This window comes from Camelus ferus, chromosome 9 (assembly GCF_009834535.1).
Source record: "Camelus ferus isolate YT-003-E chromosome 9, BCGSAC_Cfer_1.0, whole genome shotgun sequence".
Classification (NCBI taxonomy): Eukaryota; Metazoa; Chordata; class Mammalia; order Artiodactyla; family Camelidae; genus Camelus; species Camelus ferus.
In genome coordinates this window covers 68,334,711-68,348,954 of record NC_045704.1, presented here as the reverse complement: position 1 = coordinate 68,348,954, position 14,244 = coordinate 68,334,711, and the positions used below count along the sequence as shown (strand labels likewise).

General features: G+C 38.5%; 1 long non-coding RNA gene across 1 annotated transcript in view; it reads right to left on the bottom strand.

Moving 5' to 3' along the window:
- Nucleotides 1–3,512: 3,512 nt before the first annotated feature.
- LOC116665897 overlaps nt 3,513–14,244 on the bottom strand; it is a 28,841-nt gene continuing 18,109 nt past the window's right edge. Inside the window, exons 2-3 of the long non-coding RNA XR_004322676.1 lie at nt 10,500–10,603; nt 3,513–3,669 (exon numbers count right to left, since the gene is read on the bottom strand). This is a non-coding gene — a long non-coding RNA (uncharacterized LOC116665897). The remainder of the gene's footprint in view (nt 3,670–10,499; nt 10,604–14,244) is intronic.

The following is a 14,244-nucleotide window of genomic DNA, read 5'->3' as shown; positions in this document are numbered from 1 at the left end:
TGGAGAAGACAATAAACAAGGACACAATAAGGAGGTCAGCACGCTATGTGCTGATAAGTATTGTCAAGAAAAAGAAAATCATTGGGGATGAGAGAATAACAAGAATTTCTATTAAATACGGTGCTCAGGGAAGACGTGTGGCAAAGTCACATTTGAAGAAGTAGGGCTTGTTTTGTTTCATTTTGTTTTTGGTTTTGTAATTCCTACAGTTTTCATGTATCCATCCTTGAGTAACTTCCCCTGCATGAGAGGCATCATGTTCTGTGTCCTTGCATGTGTGAAAATGTCCTTATTTCTCTCTCATGCTTAATTGATAACTCAGTTGGGTATGTGCAATTCTAGGTTGGGGAGACATGAAGCAAGGGGACTCCTGCTTTGCTCCATTGCCATCAGTTTTGTTCATTAGAAACCAGTTACCAATTTGATAATATTCCTTTGCAGATGATCCAATGGTTCTCTCTGGATCACTCTTCATAGTTATAAAACTTCAAAATGGTGTGCTTGGGTTCAGGGCTTTCTGCGTTAACTGTGCTGAGTACTCAGTGTCTCCTTTTAGTCTGAAGACATGGATGCTTCTGCTCAAGGAAATTCTCTTGCATCGTTCCTTTGGTAAGTTTCTGTCTACCAGTTAATTCTAGTCTCTCTTTCTGTAGCTTCTGTTAATCAGATCATCAGCTATATTAGGTTGGTCTTCTATGTCTCTTACCTTTTCTCACATATTTTATGTTTCTTTCTCTCGTTCTATATTCTAGGGCACTAATGCATATTTAAATCCTAACACTTTTGTTGAATTTTGTATTTTAGTGTCACATTTTTATTTTCCAAGGGATCTCTCATTCTTTGATGTTTCTTTGCCTAATATATCATACCTCTTTTTTGTTTGTTTGTGTGTGTGCGCGTGTGCGTGTGTGTGATTTCTTTTCAAACGTCTTTGAGTTCTAATTATAAGGATTATTTTGTGCAAGTTTTTTTTGTGTTTAGCAAATCATCATGTTGTTCACTTAATTTTTTTTAACTTTTTTTTATTGATTTATAATCATTTTACAATGTTGTGTCAAATTCCAGTGTAGAGCACAATTTTTCAGTTATACATGAACATGTGTATATTCATTGTCACATTTTTTTCTCTGTGAGCTACCATAAGATCTTGTATATATTTCCCTGTGCTATACAGTATAATCTTGTCGTGGAAATTTTATTATCTCTTTTTAAGGGGCATTTCTTTTTCTGGGTGTTTATTTTGGTTGTTCAATTCCAAGTGACTGGCTTTCCTAAAATGATGATCTTTACTTCACTCTGAACAATGATGTTTAAAAACATAAGCCTTATGTTTATGGGCAGGACTTGATGACTCTCCAAGCCTACTGTTAACACTGAGAACCCTAAATGCCAGGGCCTTCTCTATTGTTCTAATGTCACACAAGTTCTCTTCAAACAACTCATTTTATTTCTTTTGTGAAGAAACATCCAAACTCTGCTGGGGAAAAAACATCTAACTACCAGGCATTTCATGCAATGCCTGTACGTGGTACTGACGGTGGAGTCCAAGTGCCCTGTGGACAGACTTTAATTAACACCTCTGCTTTCTGGTTGACTTCCCGTCACACCTGGTACTTCTGTGTCTTGAGCTCTTTGGGGTCTACAGGGCAAGTAAGTCCCTGTCTGGATCCGTTCTCTCTCCTGTTACCAGTCCTTTAGCTGCTTCTTTCCTCTCAGATATTTGTTTTTGCCATCTCCCCCTTGAGAGTCTCCTTCTCATTTAGAGGTTTAAGGGAGAGACAGGTTGGAGCAGAAAAACACATGTGATCAATCAATATTTTTGAGCCAAAAGCTTTTTGAGGTGCATGCTAACCCCCGGTGTCTCCCCACTCCCAGCACGCTCCCCCCTTAAATAGTAGGTGCTGTGGTCGACGTAACTATTAAAGGCAAATGAGCGCAGGACTCAGCCAGTCACTTATGGTGTGCTTATTGAACACGTATAAACATTTCCATAAAAAACTCATCTACCCACTAATCCCAATCAACCACCCACCGCAAAGTGATGGAAATGAAATGACAGGTATTTAACGCCCCCAAAATAGCTTGATCCCACAGTGTCTTGTTGGATGATGCTCTGTGCAGAGTAATTCTGATTGTGCCTGTTGTTACTATGCTGTTAATATTACTAAATTTCATATCAATACCCACAGAGAGGCAATGGCTATTTCTCATGGAAACTCCATGGTTCCAATTTGTACCAATTGGATTAAATGATGCAAAAATAACTCATAACAAAGGGCAGGGAGAAGTAATTTATATATCATAAATTGAATAATATGTTATGATGAAAGCTAAAAGCAACTGAATCTGTTCAATGTTTATGAAAAAGATCCATGTCTTTCAATTCAACTAGTTTGACTAAATTCAGTTTTAAAAAAAAGAGGCACAAGTGAGGGGATGGGAACGAAACTGAGCAAATTTTGGGGTGTCTGTCTCAAATAAGTAGATCTGACTAAAGTATCTCTTTTTAAGCAGTTGTGTATCTAAAAATAATCTTACCTTTAAGAAGGTCTCCATATATACTTGTTCTGTAGGAAGCCCTGGGGGCAAAGAGAAGACCTTTGCTTAAGTGAAAAGCCAGCCTGAGAATTGCCTCTAGGCAAAAGCCATTATACACTTCTCTTCCATCCTTTAGACGAGCAAAAAGCAGAGCTTCCCACTGATCCCAATCAGTCCACGACTTGGCTCTCATTAGCTGTAAGTCTACGGAAATCTTCAGAAGCTTGGATCACCCCCCCAGTTTCATTAGGTGTTTAAAATTAGGCGTTCTTTTCATGAGGCACAACAGGAGTTGTTCCGGGAGCACAGGTGTGTATTTACAAGAGCCCCCCAGGGTATGGTAACAAAGTGCATTGACAGTGCTCACTAAGCCTGCGTGGCTGTACTTGTTAGCCCAGGGTTCACACTCAGCACTAAAATAGACCAGTGATCGGTGTGCCCAAATCCCTTTCAATTCTAGGGACCGGATATTGGATCCTTTTTTCATACACTTTTAATCCTAAGTATATCTATTTGTTTACTTTCTATTTCTGAAAATGTTTGGGTGGAAAAAACATTCAGTTACTAGTGTCAAGGATGTGAAAATCATGTAGGAAAATGTTCCTCCAAGGGATAAAGGATTCAGGAATCCACCTCCAATTGAATTCTGCTTTATAACAAGGCCTATAGTTTTCACCTTCCATGAGACCAGAAAGCAAAGCTGCCTGTGCTCCTTTTGATGTAATTATAGCCAAGGGTTATCCAAAGGCTTTTTATTTATGTCAAATGAACGCAGATATCCAAGGTACTAAAGCTTGCTGAAACGGTTTTGTTGAATGTGTTCCCTGTGACTTGTAAGATTCTGGGAAGCAGCTGGGGAGGCAGGATGTGCTCCTGTGCAGTAAAAAGATGTCCCGAAGAGAAAATCTAGCTGGCAGGTCACAGCTCTGGATCATGGGTCAGCCAGTGTCTGCAATCTTGATAACTCTCTGCTGCTTTGCTCTCACCGATTCCCAAATTATCAAGGCGATGTAGAAAAGCATTTCTCCTTATTATAAAACAATGCCATGGTACATAAAATGTCAGTCTGCTGCCCCATTACTTCATAGGATACAGGTGTAAATCTCGAAGAGGGCATAGAGTTCAACTTGCCTTCAGTATGGAAAAGAAGCAATTACTTAGCTGTTAAGGAAAACCCTAATATCATTATCAGATAACCCTAATAGCTGCCTGATATCTGGCTATTATGTGAAATGCCTTTAAAACACATTTTAAAATCTCAAATTCAAATCATATGGAAATAATAACGTAAGTTATCATAAAGGTGTTTGGAGATAATTCTAAATGTCAATTTAGCATATTTGTCTATGTTATAGGTCGTCTATAGAGTGAATGAACAGCTTCTTTTATAGGGTAAATGTCCTTTGGGAAAATGAAAGGGACAATCATATTTAAAATCAGCTAATACAGGGAGGTAGATGTAGTTACTAGTGTTCAAATGGCATTACATTATCTTTAAACTAGAGTGCCCACTGTTTTGACTAAAACCACGTGCAGTAGCTTGGCTGCTTATCTACTTTGTTCCCATTTGTCCCACCACGTGGATCTTCTAGTATTTCTTGTTTAGCTCAAACCATTGTGTGCAGGGAATCTCACACTCTAGTGACAATAATCCAATTGTCTCTATTTTTTGCACAGTAAGGCCTGACACCACATCAATTTCAATGGCAGCTCTTTCTCTAATTCAAAAGAACTGATTTTTTTTTTTTAGAAAGATAAGAATTCTTGTAGAATCAAGGAGCTAAGCCTTCTTTAAAAAATAAATAGAAAATCCGACAATTCAGACATATTCCTCCAGTCCTCAGACCGTGTTTCTCAAGACTTGACCTGTGTGGAGGCACCGAAACGAGCACTTAAACTGAACAAACCGGCTTGCTTACAAAACAAGATACCATTGTAGTAAAAAGCAACTTGTCTCTTTATACCCATTCTACTCTTAATCCGTGCACACGCACCTGTACACACATGCAACTGTGCACACACACACACCTGTGCACACACACACACACACACACACACGTATAATTTTGCCTAGGTTTTACCCTGAATTGGCTACAAAACATCTCTATAGATATATAGAATTGGTCTCTTTTGGGAAAAAAATGTCTATAATTCTATTTTTTAAACTGGGAACAAAACGTTATTTTGTAACTTTATTTTTTACAACAAAAACCATGAAGATACAGTTACTCAGAATTTATATAGGTCCTCTCCCCTTATGTAAATCTCTCTATGAGATTAACAACAACAATCACCATGACAAATGAATTATTAATTAAAGTGAAATATTGAAGTACAGTGGTCATTTGCTCTAGAATTTTTTAAGCCCTGGTTTTTCTGTGTTTGAATATTTGAGCTAACGGTATGTCATTTCAGCCTGGACTTCCCCATTTCGAGGTGCTAATTAACCAAAAAGACCCTGAAGGCTGGAGATCATTTTGTGTTTTTAACTTTCATCAGTAGTTAACAGAAACATTTAAAATAACAAAATTTATCACAAGTATGTATTTTGCTGTGATCCCCTCCGTGACTAGTCTTTCAGGATTGACACTCAAGGTTAGGAACATGTTTTACACTTGCAGCTTTTGAATAATCCAACTCAAGTTCTAGTATACTTTCTTAAATAAGTATTAATAGGAAATGGTACAAGGCTTTGTTTCCCCAGTGGGTAAGGTTTTAGAAGTTAACCATAATTGATGGTTTATTCATAGTAAGCTACACAATAAAAATGTTTTTTTCGAGAAACAAATAAAAATTGCACGAAAAAGAAAAACTGGCTTTGGATTGATGAGACAGACGTATTTTATTCTTATATACTTCTTATTCGTATTACAGTATTAAGAATTATATTTCCATGGACAAATAAAATACTCATAAATACGTCTCAGTGATAAGTGTCATTTAAAAAAGTAACAATAAGCCGGGTGTCAAAGTTTTCATTCCCCAAATTAAAAGCAGAGATGATGATTGAAAAATGCCTTGAGTACATTTTTGCTGGGTTATTGATTGAAAGGCAATGTAGGTTTTCCACACAGAAACATGCTAAGGTGGTCCTTTCATTAATTTTTGCTGCTACTTTAGAAAGAACTTGTCACTCTCTTGAGTTTTGTCTCTCCTACCCCTCACATTGGACACTGACTGTGGCAGGAAGAGTTGTGTGAGAAACCCTACCAACTTCACATCCAAAGGAGTGGCCCTTTTAAGTTGTTGGAAGTTAGCAAATACTGCCTGCCAGTATTTCTGAGTGCCCAGATAGAGCACCTGCTTTATGACTGTTGCTTTGTTTTCAGTTCTGTCTGCCTATCTCTCTTTAGCAAAATAGCTTTGTTATTAAGAGGTGACATAATAATGGAAAATTATATTAGCCTTTAAAACTCCGTTCTTTTCCTGAAGGGGCTATACGCAATGACATTTTGTAACCATGTGGTGGTCCCATCCTCCTCCTCCTACTGAGACACCCCGAGTCCTGTCAGGATGGGCTACGTGGAAGCAGCAATCAGGCTCAAGGCTGTGAGAACCCAAGAGTGTGGCCTGAAATGGTGACTTCGGGGCATGGCAGGATCTGCTTGTGGACAGGAGAGGGGAGTCACTGATCACTGAGAGAGAAGACGACAGTGGTGGGGTCAGTGTTCGGTCCCTTGAGGTCACCCACATAAGTTCTCTTCCAGCCAATAAAGACAGGATTTTCCCACAGGGCTTAAAATGAGAATATCGTTGACTTAAATTTTGCTATTTCTGGAATATAATGTCTCTTTGTAGTCATACTTAGATTAAAATCATCTTGGACTTTTTTGGGGGAGGGAGTATAACATAGAGTCAGGAAAGGTTTAAGTTTTCCTCGTTTCATATCACAAGTACGGGAGCCCATTTCTCCCTATTTATTTATAAAATCCACTATTAAATCTGGGTGGAAATCTAAAACTACCCTCTCCCTTCATGCCTTTGTAGATTCTCAGAAAGCAGAAAAAAATGTCAAGAATACCTTTAGGACAAATACATGAAATTGACTTGAATTACATTTAGTGACTACAGAAACGTAGTGTTTGGGTTGTTTCCTTCATCCAAATGAATATTGGTGAAAACTATACATCTGTAGATAGAAGATACCTTTCAGAAAAATCCAAAGATTGATTATTCATTAGATTAAATTTCTATCAATTTTTAAATAAAGAGACAATATATGTCATCATTTATTTTTTAATGTTTAAAAGTGATGGAAGCACAACAATGTGAATGTGCTTAACACTACCGAACTGTATACCTAAAAATGGTGAAGATGATAAACTTGGTTATGTGTTTTTTATCCACAATTTTTTAATAAAGTGAAGCAAATGTTTTCTCTATTATAGAAAAAGTATCCTGGGTCTTGTGTTTAATGGGCATTTTCAAGGGTCCTAGTGGAAAGCCAACTTCAATGACAAAAGACCCCTTTTTTAGAGTCACAGAAGGCAGCAGGTGAAATTTCTGGAGATCATGCTGTCTGGCCGTCTCTTTTCATAGACTAGGCAAATGTAGCCCAGGCAGGTAGAGTGGCTTGTCTAAGATGATACAGCTGGTGGGGCATAAGTGGACCAAAAACACAGTCTCCCCACTTTAAACTTGGATCCCCACTGCTCCATCCCTGTAAATTCAGCATTGGTCCCTCTTCTTAAAAAACATATGCTTTGTGTGTGTGCTCTTAATATTGTCAGTTTGATCATCTCTATTTTTTTTCTGTTTTGTTTCCGTTTTCTTCTGTTCCCACTCTTCCCAATAACTTCCTGTACCTTCCGTTTTTTGCAAACATTTTTTATTTCTTTCACTTCTTTTCACCAACTTTAGAACACTAGGCTTTGTATGGTGGCAAGCTGATGTTTTTCTGAGATAGCCAAACAAAAGTAAAGGCAACTATTTTCTTATTAGCACTGGTATAAAATACAAGATAGGTATGTTATACTTTATAACAGACTTTCACATATATTTTCTATTTAATCCTTTAAGGTAGATAATTAATTTTTTAATTTAAAATAATTAATTAATTAATTTGAGGAGAGGGTGATTAGGTTTGTTTGTTTGTTTATTTACTTATTTATTTATTTTTAGTGGAGGTACTGGGGACCGAACCCAGGGCCTCCTGCATGCTAAGCATGCACTGTATCCACTCCCCTCCAGTATCACCCTCACTTTAGAAATGAGCATTTGCTCAAGAACACACATTAGTGGCAGAGCCTGGACTTAGGTCAACCCCTCCTGACTCCAAATCTAGTGCATCTTGTAAATCAGGACACTTAGATTTGCAAAGGTGATGTAAAGGAAAACAGCAGGTGTAGGAGACTACTGGAGTATTGGAGAAAAGACGGAAAGTTGCATCTTTTTGTGACAGTTTAGGAGAGGCCAACGTGGAAGGTTGATGGTGCTAGAACCGGGGAAGTTGACTGTGGGTTGGGGACACGGGATAACAGAGCTCAGGACAGGGGGAGTCAGGATGGCGCTGGCAGGAATGTGCCATTGAGATGGACTCAGCACCCCGGAAGAAAGGATCCTGGTCCAGCCTTTCTCTTTACCCTTCCCCGTATGATTCCTCCATAAGAAAGAGGGAAGACACCCAGGCCTAATTTCATGCATAAACAAAGCCTAAACAAACAAACAAAACAGGCAGCAAACAAAGAACCCCTATATGGCGAGAGAATATCTATTTACGAGGCTGCTACATCAATAACACTAATTACACTGTAATTGCCAAGAACTGAAATTAATGCGATTTTGTGGAAATCCACAGTCAATCTCAGGCCTGATTTCTGTGAATGAATACACTCTGAACAAAATTTCAGTTTAGAGAGCACACTGCATTCTCAGAGCACTTGGCAAAGCGACGCCGGGGAGCAGAGCTGTAAGATGGAATAGTGCGCTTGGCTCCCGCCCGGCCGCGGGGCGGCTCCTGCCCGACGGCGCGCAGGGAAGCGAGGTCTGCGGGCCAGCAGAGCTTGCCGGTGGCCTGGAGAACGTTCTCCAGACAGCCGACTGAGAAGTTCAGTGATCTCAGCGTCATGGTATCTCCCCCGCCACACCTGGAGGGGCGGTAAAACTGAATTCTTTTCCGTTTAGCCAGCAGGCGTAAAAGAGAGAGACAAAGCGCCTTCCCCCATCTGCTTCTGTGGCCTGTGGGAACGAAGCGCGGTTTGCCCAGTGCCCGATGCGAATGCCATGTGCTCTGCTTTGTGGCTCATTCTGAGCAACGCTGTGGTCCTGCTTCAGGTTTTAAAACTCCATCTCCCTTTGATTTTGTGACTGCCTCTTCTCTCGAGCGCCGTGCTGATATCGGGGAACCGGGCCGGAGCTAGACCTCTTGTTTGTATTTCAGACACTCAACGAGAGCTGCTGAAAATAAGGGCCCGGATTCTAAACATTCAATTTCGGCGTGGAAAACACTGTTTACACAGTCCACAGTAATGGCAGCTGTTCCAGCTATTTAAATAGTATAATTACACATTTCATTCCAGAGTATAGCAGTAACAGTGAGTTTGCTAGTAAATCTCAAATTGAATGTGCCCGTTCCCATATAAACATGTACAGGTAACCTATCAGTACTTACTGCCAGTTATTTCTGAGCTATAATTTGGTCTTTATTGGCGCTGCAGTGCTTCAGAAGAACACGTTCTTTGGAAATGTTGAACCTTCCTCCACACCCCCCAAAAGATGAAAAAAAAAAAAAAACTTGTCAGCGTAATGTCTTGACATTCATGATGCCAGCCTGTCTTTACTGGTGTTAGATGTGAAAATAAATAGATATTAAACTGTCAGTCAATGAAATTGCAAAGTCAAGAACTGCTCTACCTGTGATCCTGTGTGTGCTATTTGATGGACACAGGTGTTTAAGTGTTATGAATTCAGTAGGGCCGGGGAACAAGAGAAACATTTTCCAGCAGTTTTCTATTTGCTAAAACATCTGAGATGAACTTGCCTACATCTCAGGACTTCGGTAGAATCTCAGAGGCTTGAGGAAGTGCCAAGAATTCCCCCACTGTTTCCGGTGCTAAAATATGAGAAGCCCCAACTTCTCAACTCCTAGAGGTACGTTCTTCTATCCTGTGCGTATGCAGGGTCTCCAAAGCCAAGGCAAGGGCAGCATCCAGGGGCCTTGAATACACATTTGTGGCAGACGCCAGACACCCACCTGGTTTATTTATTATTCATCAGACATTTAAAGCCAATCATCTGTCACTAATAAACATTAACGCTATTAAAAATGAATGATCATCTTACAGCCTGCAGAGACCAGCCCTCCCTTCCACTTGATGAGTCCTGGAGCGACGCACGTCGTGTTCACTTACAATGCGTGTGACTGCTTACCCCTCCTTGTTGTTATCGCTGCTGTTGTTATTAGCAACATGGCGTTGGCGCACGTGAGGGAGCGCATCCTCTTGATGACACAGATTTCTCATTTTTCACTAAGTGCTATTAAATTTATATCTCAACAAGTATCATTAAGTTCTCTTCCCAGAAAATGTTGCTTTATAATGACATCATAAACAAAGCCCTGTACGTGAATCTCAACTAGCGGTATGAAGGAGGAGCTAGGTTCCTGTTGCTGGAGGACTCCATGCTGCATCACTGGACAGTTTACAGTGTGGTGCTCTCAAAAATCAAAACTGAGAGCAGCTAATTTTTGTGCCAACAGCTAGTTTAAATGTCTACCAAGATCAAATGGAATGGAAATGTTGCTCAAGGCTGATAAGACAGTGTTTATCTACCTGTGATAATTTATTAAATTATATGTAGAAAACCCTAAGTTTAATGTTTCCTTAATAATTCTCTTGCGCTTACAACTCTGTTTTGGTGACTGCGTTTCTTAAGGACCTAAACCAATACAGTAGAAAAGGCAGTTTTGAAAGATTACTCCAGTGGCTAATTGGAAAATGGTATTTAACAGAAGTAAGTCCTACCAGATCAGATAAAATGTCTCATTCTGATTTATGTCTTCAAATCAGTGCTCATGTTCAGGCGTTTCCAGACTTTGGAAAGGGATGGCGTCTGCGGTGACTTGTAGCTGAAAGCAAGACGGGTGCGAATGATAAGCATGGAGATACAACAGTCTTCAGGATTTAGAACTTAAAAACTTTATTTTCCTACTTATGAAATAAAAGCCCTGCCACTTGCCTCCTTTCCCATCAGATTCTGCACTATGTTCTCATCAACACTTAATTGACAAGGGTAGGCAGTATTTGTCTGTTTTCACTTCCTCATCTCCATCCTTGTAGTAGGTTGCAAAACTGGACACAACTCTTTGCTGTCTCTGAGTCCTTTCCCAGTAGGTTTGCCATGCCTCCCATCAAGAGGTAAAGTCCACTTCCTCTCCCCTTCACTTCACTTCTGACAATAACCATAGGTTCTAAGGATTCCCCAAACCATCCTTAGTTCCAGTACTTCCCCAGGAGTAATCACAGAACCCAGTGAGAGCTGCTCCACTTGTCGTTATGGTTTATTACAGAAAAAGGATCCAGCTTAGAATCAGCCAAAGGAAAAGGAGCGCAGGGCAGAGTCTAGGAAAGTGGTAAAGTCAGAGCTTTGTTTGCCCTCTCCCCTTAAAGTCAGGCTGTGTTACTTTCCCGGCATCCATGTGTGATCGTATGCATGGAATAATGCCACCCCAGGAGGCTCCCCTGAAACCAGGGTGCAGGGTTTTTACTGGGGCTCCATCACTTAGGCATGATTGATTGACTGATCACCAACATGGTGGGTCTCAGTCCTCACGTGACTGATACCCTGTGACCCAAAGCCCCCACCCGAAATGATTTTGCTGAGCTATGCAGCATGACCTCAGGCAAACAAAGACACCCTACCAGATACGACATTCCAGAGACTGAGAGAGTATCTCTCTGAAGCTAAGTACAAAAACTAGACTTCTTTTTAGACAATGTTAATTTTTTTTACTACACACTATTATATACTAGCTGGAAATTATTATTGTTTTTTATATATCTTTAGTCTGTAGGCTATATGCTCCCAGAGGACTAAAGGCATATGTTTTAAAGTCAAATAACCCTGTATTCAGATCCTGGATCCATTGCATACCTACAGTGTGACCTTGGGCAAGTTGCAAAGCTGTAGTTTTCTTATCTTAAAAAAAAATAGGTAAAATTATATTAGTATTATGGGGTTATTCTATGATTCAATTAGATAATATATGGAACATTTATCACAATGTCTGGCCAGGGTAATCACTTAATAAATACTAGCAAATACATGATAATTATCATTTTTCTTTAATATCCTCACGGATTATAATCAACATCCTAACCCTTTATTAGGAAAAAATGAACAAAAATAACAGAAGGAAAAGAAAAAAAGCTTATGTAGCTCTAAGGCTAAATCAAGTCTCACTAAATATATTACAATCATATCCAATTTATATTCAATCCATGAGCTACTTTTGGCTTCAGATTATTGTTTCTAAAATAAGAGACTTATGGTTATTAACATATCAACAACACTGTGAGAGGAAAACCATAGTTAATAGGTATTTCTTCATTAAAGAAAAGTAGTCTTTTAATTAATTAAATCAATAACATTAATAAAAGCAAACTGAAATTTCAGGATTACTGATAGAATCTGAAAAAACAAATGGCAGACTTAGGTAATCTTGCAAATCTCTTCCAACTTCCCCTCAAAGCAGAAACCCTTAGAGCACCTGCATCAAGGACACATCCAGCTCTGCTTCAATACTTCCAGTGCAGGTAAGGATGGGTTTGGTTTAAAATATTACCTTAAAAAGTCTCTACTGGACTTTCCATTCCAGCAAAATTGTAAACAAGATAATGTAAAATTCTTTCTTATTACCAAATTCCACAAATATGTGATAAAATATAACAATCATTCTTGTAAAAGCTGAATTCTTAAGAAATCTGGGAAAATCTCTACAGACAAGAAATGAAGAAGAAAACAAACAAACAAACAAACAAAAAAACCAGACTTGAAAATAAATGAGCTAATGTTGAAGCCACACTAAAAGAATCTTTCTATCAGGTAATCTACACATTCTTGGATTAGCATCTGGGTGGAAATAAGAGCCCAGATTATGGACCTATTTAAGGTGGAGAGTGGGACCTGACACCAAAAATAATAAAGATAAAATAAAATAAAATAAAATTAGGCTCTTGTAAGGATATTTTAATAATTTTAAAAATAGAGAAAATGTGGGGTGGAGAGGGAAATCTAACAGCACAGTACGTATATAAGGAAATTTGAAATTTGCCCTTTTTGACCTGGGATCTGGGTAGGAAAAAAAGTCTGCTCTGAGATTTTTACCTATGGACTTAGCCCTCTTTAAGGTTTGGAGTTAAATTTAGACTATATTTGAGAGCTTAGGAATCCCTAAACTAGGGGAAAAAAAAGGAATTCAAAAATTATTTTCATACAGATTAAACCTCTGTGTTATCTATAATATACACATTCAAATCTACTTTTGAAGGGTATAGATTCCAACTGGGCCAAACACAGAATTTCCACAGATAATGTCCATCTGAATATAACCTCACAATTCAATGTTATAAACAAATAGCAGGTATATTAAACACTAGTATTAAATGCTTCTGAACCTCAGATGTAGAACTAAGAAATTGTAAGTATGTTCAAATTTATTAAAATGTAGAAGGACCTATAAACATAAAAATACAATTAAATGCTATAAAAATAAAAAGAAAGCAGATAGGAAAAAGATTCAAATAGAACATTAAGAAAAGAAAAGTATAGTCAGTGAAATTAAAAATTGAGTGGGAGAGCTAGAGAGCATTTTGCACATTGCTGAGGAGAACAGAGAGATGGAAAAATAGATCGGAGCTGATGAGAGCCTCCTTCGTCAGACAGTAGCATTTACAGGCTCTGGGCACTGGGATGTGGGTCCCTCTGGGGGCCATCACTGAGCCTGCCGCTAGAGGTAGTAGCTGAGAATTTCCCAGATATAATAAAATGTAATGATGAACGTCCTATAGTGATTTTTCCCCACAGAAACAACTATATTTTTGCTTTTAACTTAATATAGTGATAATATAATAAATATTACTATCAGAGTAGAGTTAAAATAATAAATTATATGGTGAATAAATAAATCAATTTATAGATACAGATTATAGTAAAACTGCAATATCCCAAATATAAAGCAATAGTTATGGTCAAAAGATGTCAGAATAATAACTTGAAAATTTTGAGAGCAAACTAGCCGTCACCGTAAACTTGATGTAAAAAGTTTCTGTAACATAAAATACTGTTTGACGAAGATCGTTAGGCAATGTCCCACTCATAGACCCTCACAGAAAGGGATTCTAAAAGAAGTGCTTCAGGAAGAAGTAACTGAAAAGGAAGGAGTGAGACGTAAGAAGTGGGAAGAAGGAACTTTAATGATATAAAGGAGTGAGATGCAGGAAAGAACAGTAGGCAGATAAACTGGTAAAACACAGGCGCATCTGGTTAGCTACTGACGGCATAAAGTAATTACAATGACCGCTCATCATGGAAGTAAAATCATCCAGCAATACGTGTAAACCTGAAGGAGTTCTGAGTTAATGCAGTAAGACTTTGCATTGTTTGAGAGTAAATAAAGATTATGATTAAATTTACAAAAGTTATTCATTAAGGATGTTAAAATTTGAAGGCTAACTACGGAAAGCACAGAAATAAAATGTGTAACTTCTA